Raw genomic sequence first — 27,753 nt, forward strand, 5'->3', positions numbered from 1 at the left:
TATCTGCATTATCTCTGAACATGTTTCTCTTGATTACTAACTATTATTTTGTCCTGGTATGGTCTCCTTTTCTTGTTTCTTCACAGGTTTCAAAATTTTTGATTGTATGAGGGGTATTGTGGATAATATGCTGTTGAGCCTCAGATTTGGTGTCTTCCTGAAAAGAGTTTTGGTTTTTTTTCTGGTAGGCATTTAATTTACTAGTGGGCCATCTTGCTCATTTTGCTTTTCTTTTTATAAGAATTCTCTTAATATGAGCAAACTTGAGCACCTTTCAAAAGGTTAAGAACCACTTCCACTTCTTTTTCTGTAGACCATTGGTACAATTCTCTAGCCTACTTTTTCTATAGGCCTATTGGTGTTCTCCTCTAATTTTAGAAATTCTTTTATATATTAGATATACAATCTCTTTGTGATGTAAGTTGCAAATATTATTTCCGGTTTGTTGTTTATCTTTTCACTTTGCTTATAACAACTTTTGCCATGCCAAAAATTTTTTTAATATAATCAATTTAGCTATATTTTCCCTGTTGCTTATGGAATTTAAGTCATAGGATTGAATTCCCCATTCCCTGGCTACAGAGAAATTCAACAATGTTTTCTTCTAGTATTTGTATAGTTTCCTTTATTACATTTACATTTCTGATCCATTTGGGATCTATCTTAATGTATGACAGAAATGAATGCAATTTTATTTTTTTCTATATGGCTCTCCAATGACCTGAATATAATTTAAAAGTCCATCATTTTCCTCTGATTTCAGCTATTGTCTTTATCTAATATTAAATTTGCATATGAATGGGTCTTTCTCTGACTTTCCTGTTCTGTTTTATTTTAATTATATAGGTTTCATAGCATGTTTTAGTGTCTAGTAGGGCTAGCCCCCACTCTTTGTTCTTCTTTTTCAGGATTTTTCTCACTATTATTTGTTGTTCTTCCAAATGAACTTTATAATCAACTTGTTTAGCTGCAGGAAAAATCTGAAGATATTTTTATCGAGACTACCAAGTTTTTATAAATTAACTTCAGGGAGAATTATCATCTTTAGACCAGGCAGACACATCAGAGTTTTCCCCATACCTCTTTATTCCATTACCTGTCTAGGGCCTAGAAGCATCTGAGTCAGCAATTCTCCTTAAAAACACTGGAAATTGCAAAGAATGAAGTCTCTGACCCTGGCACACTGTGGGCGCTCAACAGATATTCATGGAATGAAAGAATCCTATTTGCCAATCAAGTTCTGAGAGTTTCACTGACTTAGCAAAGGTCACATGACCAGGGGGTGGCAGAGAAAGGGATTTAAAATGAAGATCTGCTTTGCTGCACAGTCCAGTGGTGTTTGACAGCCGTTCAAGTGCTGGCCCACACGTCCTTTCTCACCTATTAGCTGGTTAATGGCCACAGACTTGGTCCCAAGCCCTTAACCATCTTGGTTATTCTCAGATACACCCCATTAGCACAGGCCACAGGGAGGGAGACCTCAAACCTTAAGGGAGAAAAAGGCCCTGGTGACTTTTTAGCTTCATAGAGTTGGGTTTCAGTCTCTTTCTTTCTCTTTCCACCTAGCTCCCCTGCTGCTGCTGCTGCTGCTGCTGCTGCTAAGTCGCTTCAGTCGTGTCCAACTCTGTGCGACCCCATAGACAGCAGCCCACCAGGCTCCCCTGTCTGTGGGGTTCTCCAGGCGAGAACGCTGGAGTGGGTTGCCATTTCCTTCTCCACTAGCTCCCCTAGGCTTCATCAAATCTACTGTGGCAAGCACCCCAAGGCACCACTGCAGAAAGGCAGGATGAGGGGGAGCCCATGCCCACTGTTCTGGGGTTTCCCTGCCTCTTTAGAGGGAAGAACAGAGGACTGCCAGTTATCCAGGCCTTAGGTCTCCCAATAACCCTGGATATGGGAGTGTCACCAGAAAATTGCCTTTAAAAAAAACAGCTAATTTCCTTTTTTTTTTTTTTCTCATTCAACAAACAGGTATTGAGCAATTCCTCTGTACCAACCACTGTGTTAGCAGTTAAGGCCTGGGAGAACTCAACAGACATATTCCTCATTCTAGAGGCAGAGGCTGAAAAATAAGCCTGTGTGAAAAATGCCTTCTATTATAACAGGACAGGATGGGAGCTATGGGGATGTCTAGTGTGGGTGCTTCATGTGGGGATGGTCAGGAAGGACTTCTCTGAGGCTGCCACCTTCCAGCTGAGTCCTAAATGATGAGAAGTGAGGGAGGGGAAGAAGGAGAGGGGATGGAATGTGAAAGGACCTGGAGGCAGGTTGGAAAAATGGGAGGGAGCTCAGAAGACTGGGACATGTGCGTCAAGGAGGCGGCAATTGGAGAGGCAAGTCAAGCAGCTAGGAGCAAGATTGAGGTGGGCACTTATTACTGGCTGCGGTAAACATTTCTCTGCCTTACAGGATGATGAGGGAACTTGGCCTTCCCTCTAGAAGTGGGTCTAAGGTTCAGAGCTGAGAATCCGGAAGTGCTGCTTTCTCCCAGTTCTGATGAGGACTGCTAGCAGAGACACCCTCTGCAGGGCCCACTGGAAAGCAGCAGATTGGTCCAGCTACCTGTAACCAGTCCCGCAGTCCCTTTCTGGTTTGCAATTGAAAGGCAAGGAGAGAGGCAGAATTGCAGCTTGTGGGATGCAGTGTTCCCCTGAGAGTCTTCCTCCCTCCCCCTCCCCTTACCATACTCCCCTTACCATACTCCCCTAGAGGCCAGTTAAAGGGTGAGGGCTTGGGAGGACTCCAGGGGAATCCCTCCTGCAGCGTGGGGGCTCCTGTAAGAAGGCGAGATTGACAGGTCACTCTCTGGTGGACATTTGCTGAGTGGCAGAGCCTGAAGGCTCTCAGGGGCAGGGGTGGGGGGAGTCTGCAGACTTGCCATTACATGAAGTTAAATGCCACTCTAAGAAAAAAAGACACATCACCAAAACAAGGACCACCACATCCTCAGAAACCACCAGCACCTCGTGGTCACCTCGTGGTGACCCTCTGAGAAGCCAGGGTCATCTCCCTCCACCCCCAGGAGGTCTGGTGTGTGACACAGCAGCTTCCCAACTTGGCTACTAGATGGCAGAGGAGGAAGGAGAGAGCTGAAAATCAGAAAGGGAGGCAGGTGGACGTTGCTCTGAGATGTAGGGAGCAGGCCAAGCCTCTGCTCACTTCTGGTCCTGTTTGAGCCATTGGTCCAACCCACACTAGGAAGAGGGAAGAAATGGACTTTAAATGACCAGAATGTTTGGCATCTGCTGAAGTGATCATCACCAAATGGGTGAGGCGATGGATCTGAGGGCTTCCCTGGTGGCTCAGACGGTAAACAATCTGCTTGCAATGTGGGAGATCTGGCTTCGATCCCTGGGTTGAGACGATCTCCTGGAGAAGGGAATGGCAACCCACTCCAGTACAACCAGAGGCACAAAGAGAAGGAAAACAGGCCACTTCATGCTGATGGCTAAGTCAGTTACTTGTCTGTTATATCATGGAATTTTCCAAACAATCATACAAGACAGGTACTATTATTATTGCAGTTTTTGAGATGAGGGGACCACGGATCCAGGAAAGGAAGGAACTTGAAACCACATGGCTAACAGGTAGCTGAGCTGGGATTCGAACTGTCACTGTTGGGTTCAGAAGCCAACTCACTAGTACCTCCCACATCAGGGAGCCTGAGCTGGCACCCCAGAATATTGTCTCCTCTCCCGGCTATTCTTGGAATGAACCCAGTGAGAGGAGCTCGGCACCTGCCCAGACACCTTATCATATTTTCAGATGACTGTTGAAATAGCAACTCACATTCTTAAAGGTTATTATGGTTAACATGCACAACAGTCATTCAGTAAGCATTTATGAGCCTCTACCATCATGCTGTGCATGCATGCTGAATCGCTTGAGTCGTGTCCGACTCTTTTCTATCCCATAGACCGTAGCTTGCCAGGCTCCTCTGTCCATGGGATTCTCCAGGCAAGAACACTGGAATGGGTTGCCATTTCCTTCTCCAGGGCATCTTCCCGACCCAGGGACTGCACCCGAGTCTTTTACATCTCCTGCATTGGCAGGCAGGTTCTTCACCACTAGCGCCACCTGAGAAGCCCTGCTGGGCGCTTCCCACCTTCTCTGAGAGGAGGGCTCCATAGGCAACTCTTTCATCTGTCTTCTGCATAGGAGGGAAGGGAGACACAGAAAGGCTGTGACTTGCCTAAGGTCATACAGAGCTGGGACCACCACCACAAAGCATTTCCTGAGTGCTCAGTACATGTCAGGCACTGTGCTGAGTGCTGGACACAGTCCCATGGGGCTTGAAAATTCCTCCCGCCCAGTACTCTTTCCACTGCCCTAACTGTCTTCACCCACTCCTACGCCTGATCCCTGCTTTCCTGTGTGGAATTGATGCATCTCTGGCCAAAGGACTGACTTCCTGACTTGGGGAAGGCCCTGTAGCAGGGAACCCAGGCGTCTTGTGGAAAAACAGAATTTGGCTTCCTTCCCCAGCATTGGCTCATCACACCTCATGACCTGCTGCTGTAGGAGAGAGTGCTGGCAGTTCAAAGCGTGGGCCCTTGATTAATTTCTCATCCTCTATAAATAAGTGAATAAAGGCATGTTCTGCATGCTCTGCTGCAATGCCTCCTTCGGGCCTTGTTACTCACAGGTCTTGAGATATCAAACTTTGAACTTCCAGTCATACTCTATCAAACTTCTTAGCTTGGCAGTGGTGTCCTATACTCACCCCCACACCCAACCTAGGCTCCTGCTGACCTGTCTTCTCTCTGGACTCACCAGTTTTTCACACAGCCCTGCTTTCCTGGCAGCCCATCACGACACAGTAGCTAAGCACATTGGCTTGTGGGTTCAAATCTCAGCTCTGTCACTTCCTGGAGGTGTGACCATGGATAAGTTACTTAACTTCTGTGGTCCTTAGTTTCTTGATATATAAAATAGGGATAATGAAAATAGTGTGTATCCTGGAATTAACATCCTGGTTGGGAATCAGACACTAAATAAATAGGCAGTCACATACACACACAAGAATTTCACTCAGTGATGAAGTAACATGACAGAGAGTGATGGAGAGTGGTAAAGGAGGGCTTCTCTGAAGAGGTGACACTTGAGCTAAGACATTAAGAATGAGAAAGAGAGGATTCAAAGAGAATCTTATTATGACAGCCAGCTCCAGACAGAGAAGGAAAAGGGAGTTTGACACTGGGCAAGCTCTCTGAAGGTGGGGAGAGGTTGGTTAGAGGGGTCCCTGGTGCTAGGGGGTGGCTGTGGAGGTGGGTCAGGCCTCTCACAAGGGGCATGTTAAGCAGAGATGCGTTCTGAAAGGCTGGGTTATGTGATTAAAGCCCAGGAGTGAGAGAAAAGAGACATCTGTGGGGGACTCTGAGGCTGTCATGAGGCCCATTCTCAAGTCTCTCAGGGTTGGCTCCTTGAGTACTTTCCAGCCTCCTGGTCCAGGGAGGAGAGGAGAAGTGGCAGGTCCTATTTCCTCACCACAGGTCCCCATCTCTTCTCCCCCTTTCCTAAAGTGAAACTCTGTCTAGAGAGGGCCTGGGGTCAGCCATGTATTAATACACAGAAGTATGTAGGCTCTCCAAACAGGGCAACACAAAAGGCATTGATTGGTCATTTGGGCCAACTGTGATGTAAATACTCCTGCCATGGCTGATTTTGCATTTCCAGCCTAATGTGTCATTGTGGAATTGAGAAGTGATGCACATGATCAGCCCCCATGAGCAGGTGGGCACTGGCTGCAGCTCACCCCTGCATTCACACCTGAGGAACAACCACCGGTATTTAGGAAGCATTTGCCATGCATCAGGTGCAGTGGTAAGCACTTTCTATGTACACAACAACTCTGTGAGACAGGAGTTGTTAATACTCCCTTTTCACAGGTGTGAAATGCATCATGGATAAGCATGGTAAATTGCTCAAATTCATAGTTAGGCAACCACAGAGTTGAGATTGAACTCAGAGTAACTTAGAAGAAAGTGAACAAACCCTAAGCTCAGTGGATTTTTGTGCATATATACCATATGTAAGCAGATCATGACAGGGAACACTTCTGGCCCCAGCTGGCTGTTTTATCACTCCGATCTTTGATACTCTCCTTCCAAGGTAACCACCATTTTGATTTTTATCATTAGAGATTCCCTTCACCTGTGCTTGAATTTTTGCAATCTGTGCAACTGGAGTCATTTAGTACATAGTCTTCTGTGTCTTTGCTTCTTTCTCTCCAGTGTCATGTTCTTTCTCTCCACACATGTCATTGTGTGTTTCAGAAATTTGTTCTTTTGAACTGTCATATGCTTGTCAGCAGTGTGTGAGTATACAGAGTGCATCTATCCATTCTCTAGTGGATGGCCTTTGGGCTTGTTTCCGCAGAGCATGCTCATAACCACTGTGATATACAGCCACTCAAGTCTGGGTGCACTCCCTGACTTTTCCTGTCTCTGGAGTATGTGCAGCCTTAACATGTGGGTTGAGAGGTATCACAGGATATATTAGTTCTTGCCTGTGGCTGTAGCAAACTACCACAAACTTAGTGGCTTAATGCCACACAGAGTTATTACTTTACAGTTCTGGAGGTCAGGAGTCTAAAACAGGCTGGCAGCTGTGGTTCTCCTGGAGGCTGTAGGGGGACAATCCCTTGGCTTGCTTTTTCCAACCCCTGGAGGCTGCCTGGGTCCATCTCTGCTTCTGTCATCGTGTCTCCTTCTCTGACTCTGACTTTCCAGGCTCCCTCTCCTAAGGACCCTTGTGATGACATTGTCCTATGCAGGTAACTCCGGATACTCTCCCTGTCCCAAGACCCTAACTTAACTACATCTGCGAAGCCTTTGGCCATGTAAGGTAACATAGCCACAGGTTCTGGGGTTAGGACACAAACATCTTTGGGGGACATTATTGTGCCTATCACAGTGGACTCTCCGGATGTAATGAGAAGACCCTGGTATGGGAATCAGGAATCCAGGGTGCTAGTCCAGTCCCTTGGTTGACCTACTGTGGGACCTTTCTGGGCTTTTGGCTGGTATAAAATGAAAGACTAGGATGTACTCCATCTCACAGATGCCTCCCAGCCTCCACTTTCTATGAGTCTGTACATAAGCATTAGGCTTGAGGCTCTATCCCACCACCCTTTCTAGCTGAGTGTGCCAATTTCTTCCCACCCCCAGGGCAAAGGGAACACCCCTTCTGAGAAGACCTGGGAGGCCTGCAGCACATCCCCCTCTCTGCCCCTTCCTTTTTATCCTGTGGTCTCTGGGCCTTTCATTCAGAATGACTTTGAAAGCCTACTATTGATTTTCCTGTTGCCTCAGGTCATACCCTCCCTCCCTTCATCTTCCTTTAAGTGGAAGTTTGAAAACCCAATTTTTTTGGGGGGGAAAATATATATATATATGTATGTATGTATGTGTATATGTATATGTATGTGTATGTATATATATGTATATATATCACCCACATGATTACAGGGGCTGGGCTGATGAAGCAACTGTTCTGGGAGGCTGGGTATAAAGTGCTTGGAGGAAGTAATAAAGATGCCCTTAAAGACTCCTTTCTGATACGAGCTGACCTGGTCTTGCATTTGCAGCTGGTTGTTGTTCTGGGCTCCCAGCAATGATTGAAAAGAAAAAGTGGGATTCCATATATAAGTGATATCATATGTTATTTGTCTTTTTCTTGTTTTACTCAGTATGACAATCATTATGTCCATCTGTGTTGCTGCAAGTGGCATTATTTCATGTTTATTATGGCTGAATAATATTCCATTGTATAAATGTACCACATCTTCTTTATCCATTTCTCTGCTGATGGACATTTAGGTTGCTCCATGTCATGGCTATTTTAAATAGTGCTGCAATTAACATTGGGGTGCATGTATCTCTTTGAATTGTGGTTTTCTCCAGATATATGCCCAGGAGTGGGATTGCTGGATCACATGGTAGCTCTATACTGTTCTTCATAGTTGTAAATAAATTATACTCAAAAAAAAAATTTAATGAAAAAAAAAGAGAAATTGAAGACCAAATTCTTTTCTTTTTTGTCAAAAAAGAAGTCTACTTTGTTGAAAGTGAACCCACAGCCTGTTGGGTCTTCACTTTTTCTGCTAGCCAGGCAGTTGGTCTTTCCTAGCTGGTACTTTGCAGCTGATCACCTCCTCCATCCATTCTCTCATTGATACAGTCATTCATGAACATCTGCTTTTTCTACTTTGCATGGTAATTAGGGCATGTGCTTTGAGGTCAGATGGTCATTTATTTAGCAAAAGTTTTCTGGGTGCCTGCTTTATGTTAGGCAGTTGGTCAGGCACCAAGGACAAAATGACAAGCTGAATAGATAAGGAGTTTGTCCCCAAGGAACTTATAGCGATGGAGGAGACAGAGGAAAACTGTATAATCCCATAAAATATAGAATCACGAACTGTAGAAAATGCCAGGAATGAAAAGTCAGGGAAGCTATGAGAGTTAATTCCAAGAGGGCATGAGCTAGGTCAGGGGTGAGGAGAGGGCGCGAGGAGGAAAACCTGCCGAGCTGAGAATTAACTGGGTGAGAGAGGGAGTGTGATGGAGAGAAAGGAATTTGCTCAGGAGAGAGCTGAGTAAGTGTGCGGGCTTTGGAGGTGAAGAGGGTGAAGGGCGAGGGAAGGAGAGCAACACATAACTGGGGAGTTTTGAACTTATTAATCCCATAATAAGGTCTGCGAACAGGTTAACTTCCAGTGTCCTAAGCCAAAAAAGGGATATAGAAATACCTTCTTTGCAGAGTGGCTTGGAGATAGGAGATAGATGGGCTCCAGGCTGTCTATCCTCTGTGGACAGATACTCCAAAATAGCAGGAGTGAAAGAGGAGCTGAACCCTGCCCAGATAATAGGTAAAAGACCACATATTCCTCAACCTTGAAGTCAAGGAGACCTCCCTGACTACACGTGTGCAGAAAGCCTCTTTGGAGATCAAAAGAGGGGATATCACCTCAGAGTAAGTGATGTCAACCTACCCATAGGCCTCTTCAATAGAATTCATCTTGGCTAAGAAATATGCACACATACACAGGAGGACCATCAGATATACCAAATACAGACTCAGAATCAGGAAAATCAAAATGACTGGCCAAAGGAAACCAGAAGAAAATGCACAATAAAAGTGATCCAAACTACCATGAGGGTAAGACTCTGTCAGCACACCATGTGTCTATCCACACGTACTCGTTTTCCCCCCCAAGTCTCAAAGTACTTTATTTATTTTAAACTTTTAATTTTATATCGGGGTATAGCCAGTTAACAATATCATGACAGTTTCAGGTGGACAGCAAAGGGACTCAGCCACACATGTACATGTATCCATTCTCCCCCTAAATTCCCCTGCCATCCAGGCTGCCACATAACATTGAGCAGAGTTCCATGTGCTATACAGTAGGTCCTTGTTGGTTATCCATTTTATCCATTTATTTTTAATTTTTTTCAAACTTCAAACTTTTTATTTTGTACTACTGTGGTAGTTTCAGGTGAATAGCAAAAGGACTCAGCCAATAGCAGTATCTATAAGTACTCTATTTCCTCCTAATAAACACTTTGTCTTACCACTGTCCATCTTTATGTGGAAATTCCTGTCTACACAGTTGACAGGCCAGGGCCTTGTCACTGGCCACTGATCTCTGGTGGTCTAGTGGCTAGGATTCAGTGCTATCACTGCCTGGGGCCTGACCTCAATCTCTTGTACAGCAACCCAATTCTAGTTTCAAGCTGCTGCAGGTCGAAATCATCCGAGATCAGCTTTGAGGATTCATTGAGATAAAATATGACATTTTAAGATAAAGTGATTAGCCTAGAACTTGGTCTGTTATACTCCTGCAATAAATGGCAGCAACTGCTTTTATGACTGGGCAAGGTACACTGTTGCTGGGAGCTGGGGGACAGAGGTGAGTTGGCTTTGGTCCCTGCCTTCAGGCAGCTTCTAGCTTCATTGATAGGATCAGCAATAGCTAGTCTGCAAGTGTGCCATAGCTTCTCTGAGACAGTGCTCAGAGGAGGGATTGCTGACTCCGGTGGGGAGTCAGGGAAAGCTGCTTGGAGGGGGAGACATCTATATGCCCAACACATAACTCTAGTCAGGCGGGAAAGCAAGCACCATCTTTGCCTCCCTAGGAGCATCTGGGATGCGGAGACAGAAACAGCTGCGTTCCCTGCCCTCCTGCCGAAGTGAAGGGATTTGGAGGTGCTGCTTCTCTTATTAATCCAGCTGTGAGCATTTTTTAGACCATCGTGAGCCCCTGAGGAACCAGGCACAGAGCCTCTGAACAACACCATTAAAATGCTTCTCAAGAAGAAACTGAAGCCGAGTGGGTGCACCAAGTGATGTGAGCTCGGAATGCGAGGCAGGGGATGGCTCCTGTCTAGCTCTGGGCCCACCGTCGTGGACAAGCCCCCTTACCTATGGGTCTTGGTTTTCTCCCCTGTAAAATGAAATGATTGGCATAGATGATGACATTTCTTCTTCGGATATTCTGTTTCCAAAAGGAAACTATGTGAAATAGCTCCGTTACTTCTTTGCTAAGATTCTGGGGACAATTTCCGTCAAGATCAAAGGGTTGAGGAGACTCCCCTGATGGTCCAGTGGTTAACACTTCACTTTCCAATGCAGGGGGTGCAGGTTCGATCTCTGGTCTGGGAACTATATCCTACATGTCTCACAGCCAAAAAACCAAACCATAAAACAGAAGCAATATCATAACAAATTCAATGAAAACTTTAAAATTGGTTCAAATAAAAAATCTTTAAAAAAAAAAAAAGAGAGAGAGAAAAGGGGGAAATGGAGGCAACTCCCCAGTAATGTTGACTCTCTCTCAATACCTTTGTAAATGTAACATCCAAACACTTCCAAACCTGAGTTTGGGAGCTCAAAATATATGTGGCAAGCTGATTAATTTCCTCACTTCATTTTCCTAATCTAGTTCTAGCACTGATATTTCTAAGCAAAATGGGACCACAAGCAAGTCATTTAACCTTTCCAACTGTCTAATTCCCCTGCTTAAAATGCAGACCTCCAACTGAATCATCTCCTTGGGCCCCTTCAGCTCTCATTTTTCTTTGTCTTTTTCATTCATGGCTTTGATCCTTGTGCAGGTCACTTATCTCTAGCAACAAGTGAGATGGGGAAAAAGGACTCAGGTGGGCTGCCACAGCCCTGAACCTCAATGTTGTGATCTGAATAAAGTTAACATGTTTAAGGGTGTCTTTTGGAGACCAGCAGAGTAGCCTCCCAGGTGGTGCATTAGTAAAGAATCCACCTGCTAATGCACAGAGACACAAGACACACACAGACACGGGTTCGATCCCTGGGTCAGGAAGATCCCCTACAGAAGGAAATGGCAACCCACGCCAGTATTCTTGCCTGGGAAATTCCATGGACAGAGGAGCCTGGCAGGATTGCAAAGAGTCGGACATGACTGAGCACGCAGAGAGCAGGATAGCAAAATAGTTATAAGCATGGCTTCAAATCTGGCCTGACTCAATGGACATGAGTTTGAGCAAGCTCTGGGAGATGCTGAAGGACAGGGAAGCCTGGCATGCTGCAGTCCATGGGGTTGCAAAGAGTTGGGCTGAGTGACTGAACAACAACAACAAATCTGGCCTATGTCACTTACTATCTGTGTGGCTTTGAGCAAGTGCCAATCAGTGTAAACCATGGATAGTTCCATTTACGCAGAAAAGCAAGAAGTCTGTTTCCTTATCTATAAAGTGGGAGAAAGGTAATGCCTATGCTTAGAGTCATCATGAAGATTAAATATATAGTGCTTTACAAATTTTTATCTGCAGTAAGATAAAACAGCTTCTTTGGTAAATGGGCAACTGATGCTTGGCCCTAGGGTTAGGGATGCAAGGAGTAGTGAGGAGTGAAGCCAAATAAATACTGTATATTCTCACTAAATGGGTCAGTTTACTTCAGCTGACTGTAACTCTGTAGGTCTCAGCGATGAAAGATCTGAATTTTTTTAAAAAGAAATCAGAAATCTGGATTTTTTAGTGAGATTGCTTAATCTTAAAATGTCAATTCAATTTAAAAAACAAACAAACAAACAAACAAACAAACATTGCGCAAATAAGATGTGGCTGCAGTCAGAATGTGGCCCACAGGTTTTCAGTTTATAACCTGTGTGCTCAAGGAATGATGGGGAAAACTCTGGTCATCTAATTTAGGGCTCTCATCCACCCTGGTTTAGAGATTCAGAAACTGAGGCCAAAGCTACGAAAAGTGCAATGACTTCCCCGATACTGCATGGCTTGATTATATTAAAGTAGGACTTGAACTCAGGTCTTTTGACTCCTAGTTTGATGCCCTTTTGCCAAGTCACAGGAATCCTTCTAGAAAATCACGGCCTGGATGGTGAGCTGCCCTGGCGCTGTGACCCTTGCTTCTCTCCTGGGTCCTTTCCTGCAGTGCTTATGGACAACTGTGTTTTGAGAGATGAACAGAGCCTCTATCTATGTGCCTGCATGACACCCACAGCCCAACAGGGACTCAGCACAGTCCAACGGGGCAGGGGTGATTCCAAGTTATATCAGCTATTCCCCCTCACTCCAAGCCTCCCATCCGCCCCCTTTCCCTGAGATCAGATGCAAAATGAGTTTTAGTTGGAATGTATCTTTTTAAAAAGATTACAGGACAAAATCATCCTTGGTACAATATAGTTATAAAATATAATCTCCTTTGTGGCTAAATTCTTGAGCAAATTCAAGATAAAAACAGACCGTTTTATTCTTAATAAAAACAAGATTAGCAAATGGGAATATATAATTCTTATTAGAAAGATCTACTTAGATCTAAAGCCTTGCCACCTCTAACTGAGCTTTCAGATGCTCTCCCAGCCATCCATGTCCCCAGGTGCTTCCTCCCTTCTGGGAAGCCAGTAGAAGTACCTATATTGCTTCTGAAACCTCTCTCTTGGGCCCCGAGTCTCAACCTTCATTTCCTTCACTTTAGATTCTAGTGCAAATCAGCTCAGCCCTCCCGTTGGCATCCCTCGGCTCTGACGGACTCTCTGCCCATCGGGAAGTCCGCTCTGCTCCATTCTAAGAGCCTTGTTAGGGGTGACTTGGATGCGTACTGTTGGCAAATCGCTTCTGGAAACGAGTTTTCCACTTTGGCGGGAGATGGAGCAGGGACTATCCCGCTGGGGTACTGGCGTGGCTTATCAGCCTGCGTCCCAACTCTGTGTTCCTGACTGGGGTTTTCATAATCTCTTTCCCCTCAATTGCTTCCTCTTAAAAGTATTTGCATTTAAACAAGAGTTTGCTCCCCTGCTGATTATTCCCCCCACCCCTCTTTGATTCCATCGCAAAAGCTGCCAGAGTTGCCGAGTGTTGGTGTCTGGATGGGCTCCATGGCAACAGCTGGGAGTTGAATGGTGTGAACTTCATCTTTCTTTTTCCAGATACGGATGGCAGAATAGGTGCATTTAGAAGAAATTTCCAGGAAGTGAAAACGGAACTATTTTTCACCTCTGAGTCTCCTGGGCCTGCTTTGAAAACCTCTGGGTAGATTGCAATGGGTAAAATTTCTCAGAGAAGGGACCCGCTCAGTGATAGTTTAAAGCCAAGAGCACACAATTCTATCCAGGGAGAATGGTGCAATGAGTGTGAAGAATTGAGTTCCAGGGTCTCCTTGACATTGACCCATGACATGACCTTGAGCAGACAGGTGATCTCTGGTTAACTTGGGTGCTTCTGCACTGTGCTGGGTGGAGGAGGAGCCTCTGAGGCTGAACTCCAGGACCCTCCTCCCTGTGGGGCTTAGCTCGCCTTGCACTTGGCAGAGTTCAACATATTACATATACAAATTTTGGTGTCAGACAAAGCTGGATCCCAAACCCAGTCACATACTTGTGACTTTAGGCAAATAACTGTTTGAAGCCTTGGCTTTGCCACAAGGCAAAATGGGGCTGTTGCAGATACAATTGTTGTTCTCAATCCTTTACACGCTTACTCTTCCATGTGACTTTGCAGTGCACATTGGGCCAATGGAATGTTAAGGACTTGGTGTGAGCAGGGGCCATAAATGTTCTTCCAAGGTTTGGTTCATTGGTTCTTACATCTATGACTTACCATGGAAAGAACATGAACATTAAAGTGTCTAAGTCTACAGGGAATGAGGACACACATGGAACAGATTAGAGATCATCATCAGCCTGGAGACTACTTATGGCTTGAATCTGAGCCCCTCCCAAGCTGGCCTGCAGACCTGTGAACTAGAAAATGAAATGCTTTTTATTAAAAGCTATTGTGTTTTGAGGGGATAGTTTGTTATGTACCATTGTTGCAGCCATAGCTGACTAATACAGGGAAGCTACAACAGTGAGGATTAAATGAGAATATGCATATGTTACCTGGATGTTGTCATCTCCATGCACCACTGCTTTGTTCAGTCTGCACTACCCTCAAGGTAGGACTCTGATGTTATCAACTCACCCCTGCCCAAATAGAGTCCATGGCCTCAAGAAGCAACATAAATTTTACTAACATCTGGTCATGACTCTCTATCTGCCCCTAAACCCCATGCTCCCTCTGAAACCTTCTTCATTGTTCCTTTCATCCTCAGAGGAAGTTAGCTTTAGCCTGTCCCCTTTAGTCTTGTATCCTATGCCATCACTTAACATTATCTTCAGGTCCATCTAAGAACAACAGCAAGAGAGACTTAAGTTCTCAAAGACCACCTTCTTAGATGGTGTCACAGACTGTCACTGAGCCACCTAGAGCCCCTTGGCACTCACTGTCCCTAAACTGCCACATCTTCTGCTTCTTCACAAATACACTTGAGATTTTTTTTGTCTAAAGACCTTGTTCGGTTTGGTTTGCCCATGGGCAGGACAGAAAGGCCAGGGAATTGGCTCTGTTGCGTTATGGACAGGAGTTGGTGGATAGAGCCTTCAGATTCTTCATCCCTTAGATGGGGCAACTCTGAGGCATGTTCTGCACTGTCTTCCCGAGGACTCCAAAGATTTGAGCCCCAATTGTCCACAGCATCATCCTTCCAGAATTAAAACTGGTATTAACTTCTTTCCCTTCCCTATCTTTCTTAATCCACTCCCTCATTATCACTTTCTGAGATTATCTCCAAATAAACTACATGCATCCTGATCTTTGTCTCAGGGTCTACTTTTGGAGGAACTCAATTTCAAATACATGTGTAAGTGTGTACAAATACATAGATGATATAAAGAACAGGTAAATAATTTTTTCTTGCCATAATAGCTTTTCCTCCACTTAATGCAGTGCCAAGTAGACAGTGAGCATGCAATAAATGGTAACCATGATGATGGTGATGATAAGTCTGGCAAGAGCAATCTCTGTGCACTCCAGCTAGAGTTCATTTGGCATTGTACCCCAGGAATCTTCTTGGTAGACTCTTCTTGCTTGTTTCTTGAATACCTGAATTCATGGATATCTGTTTCATTTGCAGCCCTTGGTCTGACCTTAATAGTAATAATAATCCATAACGTCTAAGGAGAATTTTAGAGCTTATAAAATGAGTTGCGAGTCATTCATTCAACATTCATTTATTGGGCTTTTGTTTTTAAAATGCTACTATATGCCACGCATTGCCTAAAGTGCTGGGAAAATAGCAGTTACCAAGACTGTGCCCAAAGCTTGTGTCCTCGTGGGACTTAGGTTCTAGGCAGGAAGACCACACAGCTTAACACTGAATTAACTTGATTAATGTTCTAAACAAGCATTTAAAATACACATTTTATAAGCAAATCATTAAATAAGAACTTTATTAAACAGACTGTGGTAAGTGCTACTAATACGTAGAAAATAGAACAGGATTGACTGATGGGGAAGGATTGAGGGCACTTTTTAGATGGATTATCAGGACTAGTGACTGCAAAGTGAATCAGTACCCAGGAGTTCAGGTGTTTAGCTAGGGTGTAGAGGTGACATATTTCATCTTGGAATCTTATAACAACCTTGCCAGGTGCCTATTCTTACTTCTCTCACCCCTTCCTCTCCTTTTTTCCTGTGTGGAAGCTATGGCTCAGAGAAATCAGATACTTTGCCCCATGCAGCACGAGAAGGAACTGGGACTTGAAACCGGTTGTTTGTAGGTGACCCAGAAGGCACCAGGCAGAAGAAGACCTCGGATGGGGATGTCAGGAATCCAGATGATTGCCTCGCTCATGCCAATTCCCAGCTTCCATGTGCAGAAAACAATCATCTTTAAGCCCAGTGTCATTGATGACCCCCTACCCACCTGCTGAGTGTTGCCAGCCAATACACCCAGCAGAAGGAAGGCAAATCTCACCAGTCTTTCCCCAACAAAGTCAGCTGGGTGCCTGGAGCAACACACGCTGCCTGGTCCACTGTGGCAGCCAAAGATGCCAGCTGCCACCTGGCAGCCTTTGCATGATGCAGAGATTCAGGGAAGTGCCATGGCTAAGTCAGTCACACCTCCCCGCCCCATGTGGCAGCTACAGACCCACAGCAAGAGCACTGAGGGAGCATCTTCGCTTCCAGACACAGTGCCAGTGATGGGCGGGAGTGCCAGGCAGGCTGGTTCCCACGTGCAGCCTAGCACACGTGCTCTACCAGTCTTTGGCATCTGAGCTCAGGAGTCCATAAATATAACTCCTCTGAGTTTACTACCACTCGAAATTAATCAGTAGTCCCTGCTGTCTCAGACTTTCTTTATGAGAAAATAGATGCACCAACCAGGCAATGAGTTACTTACAGTTATTTGCATTTATGAGTTCTGGCTAGAAGCCAGGGACCCTTCTAAGTCTTGGTCTTCAACCAGGTGTTGAGTATCTGCTGTGTGCCAGGCAGTGTGTTACGTGCAGATAAGCGCATGTCTACTGAGAGAGAAACATGAAGTTATGAGCGTTACCTTAGAAGTGATGGTACAGGAATAAAAGTGGGTCACCTGCAAGGGGGACCCCAGAGTAGGGAATATATACTGTGGTAGAGAGGGGAAGCAGGTGGGTGGGGTCTTGAAGGTCTAGGGCAAAGGTCATGCTTGAGCTGTCTCCTGCTCTTTCCAATGAAGTTACTTGAATTTTCCATTTGCTTAAACTCTTATTAGAAGTTTAAAATTTCACTTATTTATTTTAGCTTCAGTTTTGTATGCGTTTGAGCATTTAATTATGAACAAAGCATTGTCATCAAAGCTGTGTGAATTTTAGCAGATCCACAAGCCTCTCTTCCAGGGGTGCTTGGATGAGTTAAAATATACACAGTGCTTAGAATGAGGCCCTGCACTGTATGCTATGATTCTTGCCTTCCATCCCAGAGGAGACCCTCAGGTGGAAAGTGGGTCTGAATAAGTCACAGCAGCAGTTCAGACCCCTGCAGTTTTCAAATTGTGCCCCTGGAGGCTGCAGGAGCCATGTCCAGCCTCCATGAGCTGGGATCTGTTGATGCAGCCCATGGCGCGGTTAACATGCAGTGCTGCTCTGAGGATTGTGGTGGGAGATCATTGGGTATATAGACATGAAGCTTATTATTTCTCAAAAGACAACCATGTGGCCTGTGGGTTTGTTTTTGTTTGCCATAGGCCAGCATGTGTCTCATTTGCTAAAATACACAAACAAAAATGTCCCCACTGCAAAACACTGCTATTGAGAGGCATGTTTAGGCAAATCAGGAGAGAGTAAAAATCCACCACAGCCATTTTCAAAGTCTGCTGTGCTTGCGACGAGGCTTAGGGAGGATCTGCACAGAAACTGTGCTTGCGACGAGGCTTGGGGAGGTTCTGCACAGAAATGACAGGCCTCATTGGGTCTTGGGTCTTTGGCATTTGCTGGCATCACGTGGGAGGGGCTGGAAAAGCCCAGGACAGGTTATCTGTGAGGCAAAGTTTGGACTTTAGAACAGGGCAGTAGTCAGAAGCTTACAGCCAAAATCTTACTCCCTAGGAGTGAGATCCACTAAGAAACATCTGGGGTGGGAGGACAAACAGCCAGCTGGTCCCAGGTGCTAGGGGTGGCCGCACACAAGCCGATATGGGAAACCAGCAGTATTTGTCTGGCACTCAGGATCCTGAGCATCTCCAAGTCCTCACAGCCTGAGGGAGGCTGGAGGAAGCGCGGGACCTGGGATATGCCAAGGCGAAATGAGCTCAAAGCTCGGCGGTGGTCCCACTGGAGCACAGGAGATTCTGCAGCTGCTCTGTCTGTGCCTTCAGGGATGCACTGTCCTTCCCCCTTCCCCGGGAGTTTGTCCTCCAGAGGAGTCCCCCATCTACAGTCCCTGCTTGGGACTTGCTGAATGACTCAAGTCACTGCTTGAACACCTTCAACAACTGTCCCTAGAATACAGAATTAAGTCTAACCCATAAACTCAGCTCCTAAGGCAGCTTACTCTGCTATGGCCCTGAAGTCCCACTGCTTCCTCTGTTCCATGTTTCAACTCCACAATACATGCTCACCACAAATGAACCCCTATTTACTACCTCTGGGCCCCTGCTGATGCTGTTTCCTCTGCCTGAAGGTCTATGCTCTTCTCTCATCCTAACCTTGTCATTCATTAGATGAGAGTGTATCTATTATGTGGCAGAGACTATTCTGGTGCTGCTTGAAATGGCCATGGTGGTAGATTGCAAGAAAGACGATAAATCTTTCCCTTCTTTGACTGTACCTGCCCTCCTGTTCTGACTCTGGGTTCAGCCATGTGACTGGTTTTGGCTAATGGGATATTAGTGAATGTGATGCAAGCAAAGGCCTGAAAAGTGCTTGTACTCTCAGTTTCTCTCGGAAATCTTCTGCCTCTGTGTGAATGAGCCTGCGATAGCCTGGGGGAGCCTGAGAAATCTTGTGAAACAGAGATGATGGCTCAGCCAAGGGCCCTAGACCAGTCAGCCCCAAGCGGACCCCATGTCTGTTCACAGATGCCTGAATGAGTCCAAACTGTCAACCACAGAGTCCTGTGCTAAACAAAGAGTCATTTTAAGTTACACTTTTTGGGTGGTTTCTTGAACACAATAGATACCTAGTGCAGCCATTGATTTGTCTTATCAGTCGAATCTTCTAGCCCTTCTATTGGTACTAGCAACCTGCTTTTATAGTGATTAACACCCTCCTCCAGTCTGCTGGGCGTCCCAGGTGGTGCCAGTGGTAAAGAATCCACCGCCCAGTGCAGGAGATGCAAGGGACATGGGTTTGATCCCTGGGTCAGGAAGATCTCCTTGAGAAGGAAATGGCAACTTACTCCAGTATTCTTGCCTGGAAAATCCCACGGACATTGGAGCCTGGCAGGCTACATACAGTCCATGGGGTCACAAAGAATTGGACACGACTGAGCACACACACCTAATGCCATTCTATGCTATATGCTTTTGGCGAAGTTAATCCACCTGCTCCTCTGACTCCAAGACAATCAGTCAGTGTATCTCTGGCCACTAGGATGGGCACATGATAAGATTCAGATCTGGGATTTTTGTTGGAATTCCTGAAACAATAATGCTCTTTTTCCAGCAGAGTGGCTAAGCTAGGAGAAGGTCAGCCTCGAGTGGTCACATAGCTCCCACCGAAGAGAGAAGGACTGAGACACAGTTTCCTGGGTTGGCCTGTGTCTATAGTTTCGCCTCTCCCAGTTTCTTTCTTTCTTTTTTATTTTACAAGACAAAAAATAAATTCCTATATTTCTGTTTAAGCCAGCTTGAGTGGAATCTCTGTCATTTACAACTCCAAGTTTCTGACTGATACACTCCTCAAATGCCACCTTCTCCAAAAAATCTTTTCTTCACCTCCCATCAAGACTGGAGGTGCCTATAGATTTTTGCACATAGTCAAGAACACTAACTTCAAGTCAGAGACTTGACCTACAGTGACCACAGGGCTTTTTTTGGAGATGGGCACGTGACCCATGGACAGGCCAGTGGCCATCAGTTCTGGGACTTCTACTGGAACTGTTAAAGAAGAGAAGTTCTTTCTCTGTTGACATTGCTAGGCTAGAAGGATGAAGCCAGGAGTTCATAACCTCCATCTTACAATCAAAAGGAAAAGCCTGTCTGGGAGTGGTGGCAACACAGAGGGAAAGGAAAAGTCAAGGCAGGAGATGGACAGTGACAGCCTTAAGCCCCTCTATCCAGCTGAACTTGAAGACCAACATACCCCTAGACGTTTTAGTGACTCAAGTCAATATCTTCTCTGTTTTGTTTAAGCTGGTCACAATTGGGTTTTTAAAAGAGTCCTGAAGAAACCTCTCTCTGCCTCAGGGTTGTCCTCTGTTAAATAAGGTTTGACAGGACCCCCCCCACACATGTGAGATGTCTAGCACAGCACTGGCACAGAGTGGGAGCTCCACACCAGTCATGGGCCTCTGTCCTCTGGTGTCTCCATCTCTCTCCAGGAAGCAGCTCTTCCTCTGTTGGCCAGCTGACTGTAAATTGCCCAGAAGGCCAACAGCCTTCTTTCCTTGTTGCAAATAGCATCGTCTCATTTGAGTGGACCGTTGGGCTCAGTGGAATGTATATTTGTCCCTGATCTCTGGTTTCTAATTGCCATCCAGGATGTGCCCAGCAGGCAGCCTGCTGTGTTTTACGAACCACAGCCAGATGATAAATCTTTGATTTTTGCTCTTCTCTGCTTCCTGGGAATAATGGATCCATAATGAATTGCGTCCACAAGAATAGCTGTAATTGTAACAGTGCTGCAGAGAGGGAGCTGGCAAATCAACCAGTCCCGTGAAATGTGCCTACTTTGTTCCAATCACTTTCTTTGGAATGGTTACCAACTTTATTTTTCCATCTCAAACTTTTAATAAGCAGTGGGCTTTCTGTGAGAGAAGAATGAAAGCTACACAACTGGGAGGTTTTATTCTTTGTTTGTTTTATTCCCTTATCTATACAATTTCCCTAAGAATTTTATCTCAAGGGGAAAAACCCTCAGCACTCTTTCTTCTCAAATATCCTAGCCACCCTAGTATTGTGTCAAGGGACTGACACCTCCCTGATGTCTGGAGACGTGGAATCACTTAGTTGCTGTCCAAGGTGCTGATAGCTGCTATTATTATGGAAATCTCAGAGGGGATCTCAAAGACTGCATTGTGCACAGTCACAGAGACCAGTGGTTAGGGTGTGTGTATGTGTGTGTGTGTGTGTGTGTGTGTGTGAAACTTAAAATATTAGTCACTCAGTCATGTCTGACTGAGGCCCTGTGGACTATAGTCCGCCAGGGTCCTCTGTCCATGGGATTTCCCAGGCAAGAATACTGGAATGGGTTGTCATTCCCTTCTCTAGGGGATCTTCCCAATCCAGAGGTCAAACCCAGGTCTCCTGCCTTGCAGGCAGATTCTTTACCATCTGAGCTGCCAGGGAAGCCTCTGTGTGTTGTGTGTGTTTGCAAAGCTGAAAAGAGTGGTATGGGGAGTGGGGGTGGGGTGGGGGCTGACTATCCTGGGTTGTTTCCTGTAAGCGTGTCTTCTTGGAAGTTCACCGCCATCTTGACTCTGAGAACTTAGGATTCAAATAGAACCATATGATGAGCAGTAGAGAGTGAGGATGGTAAATATGACTTTTTAACATTCATCTTGGGTTGTAGATAAACATAAGAAGAATCAGTATTAATTATATTTAGCAGCTACTATAGTATTTTTTTTATAGTATTGTTTACTTGCTATATGCCAGGCACAGTGCCAAGTACTAGTATCCATTTTCTCATTTAATCCTTAGAACAACCCAGTAAGTTAAGTACTATTATTGCTTCACTTTTTTAGTCAATAAAACTGGAACTTGAAAAACAGCTTGACTCAGGGCAGAGGCTGAGTTTTGATCTCATAACCCACCTTGTAGACACCATGTCAGGCCTAGTGAACTTGCTTGGGACTGCATTCTACAAGACCCAGAAGATCAGCCTCCAGCTCACTGGGTGACTTTAGAGCAAGCAAAATTTCTCATATGGGCTTTGAATTCCTCAGCTAAATGAGTGGATCAGCTCTAAATCCTCCACTGAGCCAGGTAGCCCTGATTCAGTGGCCAGACATCTATCATTGGAAGTACACTTTAGTCATATCCAGGGAGGTCCATGGCCACTAAGTCACAGAGGGGGTTCAATCATGGGACAGTGAGATATGTACCCGTGACCTTTACAGTTCTTCCTCCTGTGAGAGTCTGATGCCAATTTTTTTTTCACCTATTTTCAAATCTACAAGGCCAACATTTGTGCTCCCTAAAGCTTGGTCATACTGATTGCAAGGTAGTTCTATTTGCCAGCCACAATTTGCTCAAGTTATTCGTGAGGCAGGGAGGAAGCACCCATCCATCACTCAGCCTTCCTCCTGAAGACCTTGCTTGGCTGAGCACGGGACACTGGGTGGGCGGGCCCTGAGACAGTTGCTCGAAATATGCTTGCTGCTGACGCTGCCATTGTCTCTGAAGACACCACATTTCCCTACCCCAGCTATCACTTGGTTGAATGCTGAATGTCCATTAGGGAAGCTCATCCCTTTCATATTTCTGGGGGAAGTCTGACACAGAAGGGCAGGTACCACTTAAGATGTCAAGGCTGCAGTGCGACTGGCAGGTAGATTTCTGTGTAAAAAATCCACTTTCAGCTTTGGAGCAAGGAGATCATGTAAGATTCTCTGATGGCAGTCAGACATGAGAACTGCCTTCATCCAGAGAGGAAGAGGGATAAACAATCTCAGGGATCCAGCCAATTCTTTCACCAGCTGAAGATTTCAGTACTGACTGCCTCTACCCTCACAAGTCCAGTCTTTGTACAAGGCCTCTCCCAAGATCCCTCTCCATGTCTGCCATAGACCAACACCTCCTACATCATTACCTCTTTTCTATTTCTACTGCCATGTACTCTTGGAATAATGTCCTAAGTTATCTTCCTGCCTCTAACATCTCTGTATGACAATCCATTCTGTAGAAAGTTGCCATTTGAAGACTGTTGAAGGGGGATTCTGAACAGCAGCTTTCTAGCATAGAAAATTTCCAAGGCTTCTTGAGTATTTACAGAAAACAACATTTCTACTGCCCAGTCTCCAAGCCTAACACTTATTGTGTGCTTACTCTATGATGCCAGGAACAACACTAGCCACTTCATGCATTAACTTGTCTTTCACAACAGCGCTATGAAGTAGGTAATTGTCATTTAGCTGCTAAATCATGTCCAACTCTTCGAGACTCCATGAACTGTAGCCCACCAGGCTCTCCTGTCCATGGGATTTCCCAGGCAAGAATACTGGAGTGGGTTGCCGTTTCCTTCTCATAATACAGCTGAGTAAACTGAGGCTGAGAGATTAAACAGCCTGCCTAAGATCTTCCAGTTTGTAAGTGCCTAATCCAGCTTCCCTGGTGGCTCAGAGGTTATAGCGTCTGCCTGCAATGCAGGAAACCTGGGTTGTGGAGATCCCCTGGAGAAGGAAGTGGCAACCCACTCCAGTACTCTTGCCTGGAGAATCCCATGGATGGAGGAGCCTGGTGGGCTACAGCCCCCGGGTCGCAAAGAGTCGGACACGACTGAGCGACTTAACTAACTTAATCCAGATTTAAACCTGAACAGTCTGCATTTCCCCTCTTTTTTATTATTACTTTTAATAGACTTCATTTTTTAAAGTAGTTTTAGGCTTATAGAAAAACGAAGTGAAAAGTATAGAGAGTTCCCATATATCCCATTATCTTTGTCCCTCCCCAATAATAGAGTGTCCTCTATTATTAGCACTTTGCATTGGTGTGGTACATTTGATGAGCTAATATTGACACATGGCTATTGACTATATAGTAGTTCATAGTTTACATTAGGGTTCACTCTTGGTATTGCATATTCTATGGGTTTTGACAAATGTATAATGACATGCATCCACCATTACGATATTAAACAGGATAGTTTCACTGCCCTAAGAATCCCCTGCACTCCATCTATTGATTCCTTCCCCCAACTCTTCGCAATTACTGATAATTTTATTGTCTCCAACTACAGACCCAGCTGCCTAGAGGCCCTTCATAGTTTCTAGCTTCATCCAGTCTCTGGAAGAATAAGGCAGGGTGGGATTCAACAAAGTGAGAACCCATCATCATCACCAATGGTGGGAAGGGACTTCTTAGACTGATTAGCCCTGGTTCTTAATGGACTTGTAGGTTAAAACATCTATCTGTTTGCCTATCTCCACAGACTTGACAGGTGGCTGGGGGTGGAAAGATGGGACTAAGAGTATCATCAGCAGAGTCAGAGAATTCAGTATATGGAGCAGGTGATGGAATGAGGCAGCAAAGAGCTGTTGGGTCAGGGGCTCGTTCCGGCCACGGCGACGAGGTGGCTAATGCTATTGCATCTGCCCGTGGCACACATACCCACGGCTCGTCCTTCAGAAGAGCGCACCTCCGACCAGTTGTGCAGTGCTGCTTTTCTGAATCTTTCATGTGCATGTGGATTTCCTGGGCATCTTGTTAAAATGCAGATTCTAATTCAGTAGGTCTGAGGAGAGGCCTGATAGTCTGCATTTCTAACAAGTTCCCAGGTGATGCTGAGAGCAGCAGGGATGTAGGAAACAGAAGATGAATTTACATTGGGCTCACTGCCTGTTTTGTCATTGGGCTTGCTGCCTAATTTCCTTAAAAGCTCTGATTATTTCTTATGCTTCAGAGAAATACTTGCACCTGGCTGAGTTCAGTCCTAAGTTCCACCATTAAATAGGGACATTTTCAACCTCAATGTGCTCAGATGAAGGCACCTGGGATGGATAATGAGGCCAATTATTCAATAACCAACTTAGTCTTTCAATAAATATCTGCCGAGCTCCTAGAGTGTGCTGAGCACTATCATCTTGAGGCCAGTCTAGCAACCAAAGGGACCAAAACTAAGCAAACAATCAAAGTAATTTCAAGTTGTGATAAATGCATGGAAGGACACTAACAAAGGCCTAAGTTGCAAACTATTGAGAGAGAAGGGAATATTTTAGAATAAATGGTTGTACAGGTTTCCTATTGCAGGTATAATAAATCAACACAATCTTAGTGGCTGAAAACAACACACATGTATTCTCTTTCAGTTATAGATGTGAATGAAGTTCAGAATCAGTCTCACTGAATTAAGGGTCAAGGTGTCTGGGGACTGCTTTCCTTCTGGAGGTGTTAGGGAGAATGTTTCCTTGCCTCTACCAGCTTTCAGAGGTTACCCATATTCTTTGGTTCATGACCCTTTCCTGGAATCATGCCAACCTTTGTGTCTGTTGTCACATAGCCTTTCTGACTCTGGTCTTCCCACTTCCCTCTCATAAAAAGACCCCTGTGATGACACTGGGCCCAAGAAAATAATCCAGAATAATCTCCCCATCTCAAGATTCCTAATCAGGGAATTCCCTGGCAAGCCAGTGGTTAGGACTCAACTCTTTCATTCCTGTGGACATAGGTTCTATTATCATTTGGGAAACTAAGATCCCATGAGCTTCGTAGCATGGCCAAAAAAAAAAAAAAATTCTTAATCACACCTGCAAAGTCCCTTTTGCCACGTGAGGTGACAGATTGACAGGTTCCAGGGATCAGAATGTGGACATTTTGTGGGGGGGGGGTCGGGGAGCAAATGTTATTCTGCCTACCACAGAGTCAAGAAAGCCTCCTTGAGGAAAGAATATTTAAGCTGAAAACTCAGCACAAGTCAGAAATGAGAAGAGGAGAAGGAACAGCTTTCTCAGCAGAGCAAACAGCAAGGGCAAAGACCCTGGGGAGAGAGCTTTTGAAGCCCAAGCACTGGAGATAAGCCCAGGATGGGGGAGTACAGGAGGCAGACAAGATGAAGGGGCAGCAGACGGCAGGCCCCATGGGCTGTGATGAGGACTTTGGATTTTATTCCAGTGTTATCAGGAGCCACTGGAAAGCCCGAGCCTGTTACTGACATGACCTGACTTGTGTCTGAAGGGACGATGGTGAGAGTTCTCCTTACCAGATGAAGGAAACCATCAGTCCTGTGGGGAGCTGAGTTTGGGTGTAGTGTGGTAGTGTGAATGGGGAGGGATCCTGGTCCTAACTAGTTTGTTTCCAGGCAATCCACATATACAACTCCAAAGACACTCCTTTTATAGTTCTTTCACTGGTTCACAGTCTTAACCTCCAATACCACAAACTAGACATCTCTCATTTCTCTAAACCCTTTGATGATGTTGCCTTGAGGATTTGTCCTTTTTTCCCCCTGTTTCCATCTTTACTCATCTCTGCTCAGACTCATTCTCTTGACTTTAGATGTCCCTATCCCTGTCTCCTCTACCAAACTGTCATCTCTTCAAGGGTCTCTCCCATATATCTCTCATCTTTGCATCTTGTCACTAATTGGAAGCTTGGTTCTAGTAGTCCCTCTGTACAAATATAGGGCTGACAAACAAATGGTTTCAGCTGCAGATCAAAAACTACTCAAATATGAGATGAAGATGGATCATTCAAAGTAGCTCCCTCAAAATCCAAGGTGCTGGCATGGATGATAACACCACCAGGAGTGGACTGTTGAGAACAAAGTCCATATGGCATGAGGGTGGGGGATGGTAGAGATGGTGTTGGTAAAAACATTTACTCCTTCAACAAATATTTTTGTGCATCTACCACACCTCTGGAGAAAGAAATGGCAACCCACTGTAGTATTCTTGCCTAAAGAATCCCATGGACAGAGGAGCCTGGCAGGCTATAGTCCATAGGGTCGCAAAAGATTTGGACACCAAAGAATAAAGCATTTTCTGTTCCCACCCTGAAAGAGGTAACTGGATATTCTTCAACTTCCTCTAAATGCTGGGAGTGAATTTCCTTTGCTTCACTAAGCCCTTAATACTCCAAGATAAACTGGGCTCTTCTTAGATCCAGATTTACTGGTGCATGGCATTGAATCACAGGGAAAATTGGGCCAAAAAGATCCCTGTATTTGTTAAGAATTAAAAAAAAAAAAAAAAAAGAAAGAAAGGAAAGAAGAAAGAACTCCCTCTCCCTTCTCCCTCTCTCTTTTTCCTTTTATCCCCATATGTTCAAATGGTCACATGGAAGTAGAGTCAAGATTTGGCCTGTGCAGGCCTATTATTATGCCAGAGACACAGCAGGGGGTGGCATTGTTTTGACAAACTTGAAAGGCTTCAAAACCCAAAAGGCTTAAATGTAACATGCTGTCTCTGTAAGCTGTCACTCAGAAACTGCTCCAACCATTGATCTGGGGAGAGTGAGGACGAATCAATGATTGGGTAGAGAGAGGTCTGCCTTTCAAGTCCATGCTTCTCTTACTTGCTGTCTCTGGCCAGGGAGAGGGATGGTGGGGCGGGGGTGGGGAGCGTGGGGAGGTGGGGAAGGCACTGGGTTATTTTGAAAACCTTACCTTAATCACAAGGAATAACCCTTAGAGTCTGTAAACACAGGACCCTCATCCTACAGATATTATGAGTGAGGAGCCTTACTACTGACTTTCCCAATCAATTCCCCACTCACCTCACCTTATACACTCCCTGGGATTAAGGAGTCCCAGAGGAGGGGAAGGTCCTTTTCATCCTGGTCAATGACATATAGAGGGAAAAACTGAGGGCTATCCAAATGTCCGAAACAACTCGGTTGGTTAGTTTAAGAATATGGTTCCTGTGTGACAGACGAATGCACGTTTAAGTCACAACTGTTTGAATGAAGACAAAGAACTGCACTTGGCTGAATGATTATACTGTTTGAAAGCCTAGACTTAATTTTCATGCCTCAGGCCCAGGATCTACTTCTGTAAAATAGCTTTCTCTTCCCCACTCAGCCACAATTTGGCACTTCATGCCTCATGAATTCTTCTGAAAAAGCTCTTGCTTAAACAATTGC

Source organism: Cervus canadensis, chromosome 4, assembly GCF_019320065.1.
Source record: "Cervus canadensis isolate Bull #8, Minnesota chromosome 4, ASM1932006v1, whole genome shotgun sequence".
Classification (NCBI taxonomy): Eukaryota; Metazoa; Chordata; class Mammalia; order Artiodactyla; family Cervidae; genus Cervus; species Cervus canadensis.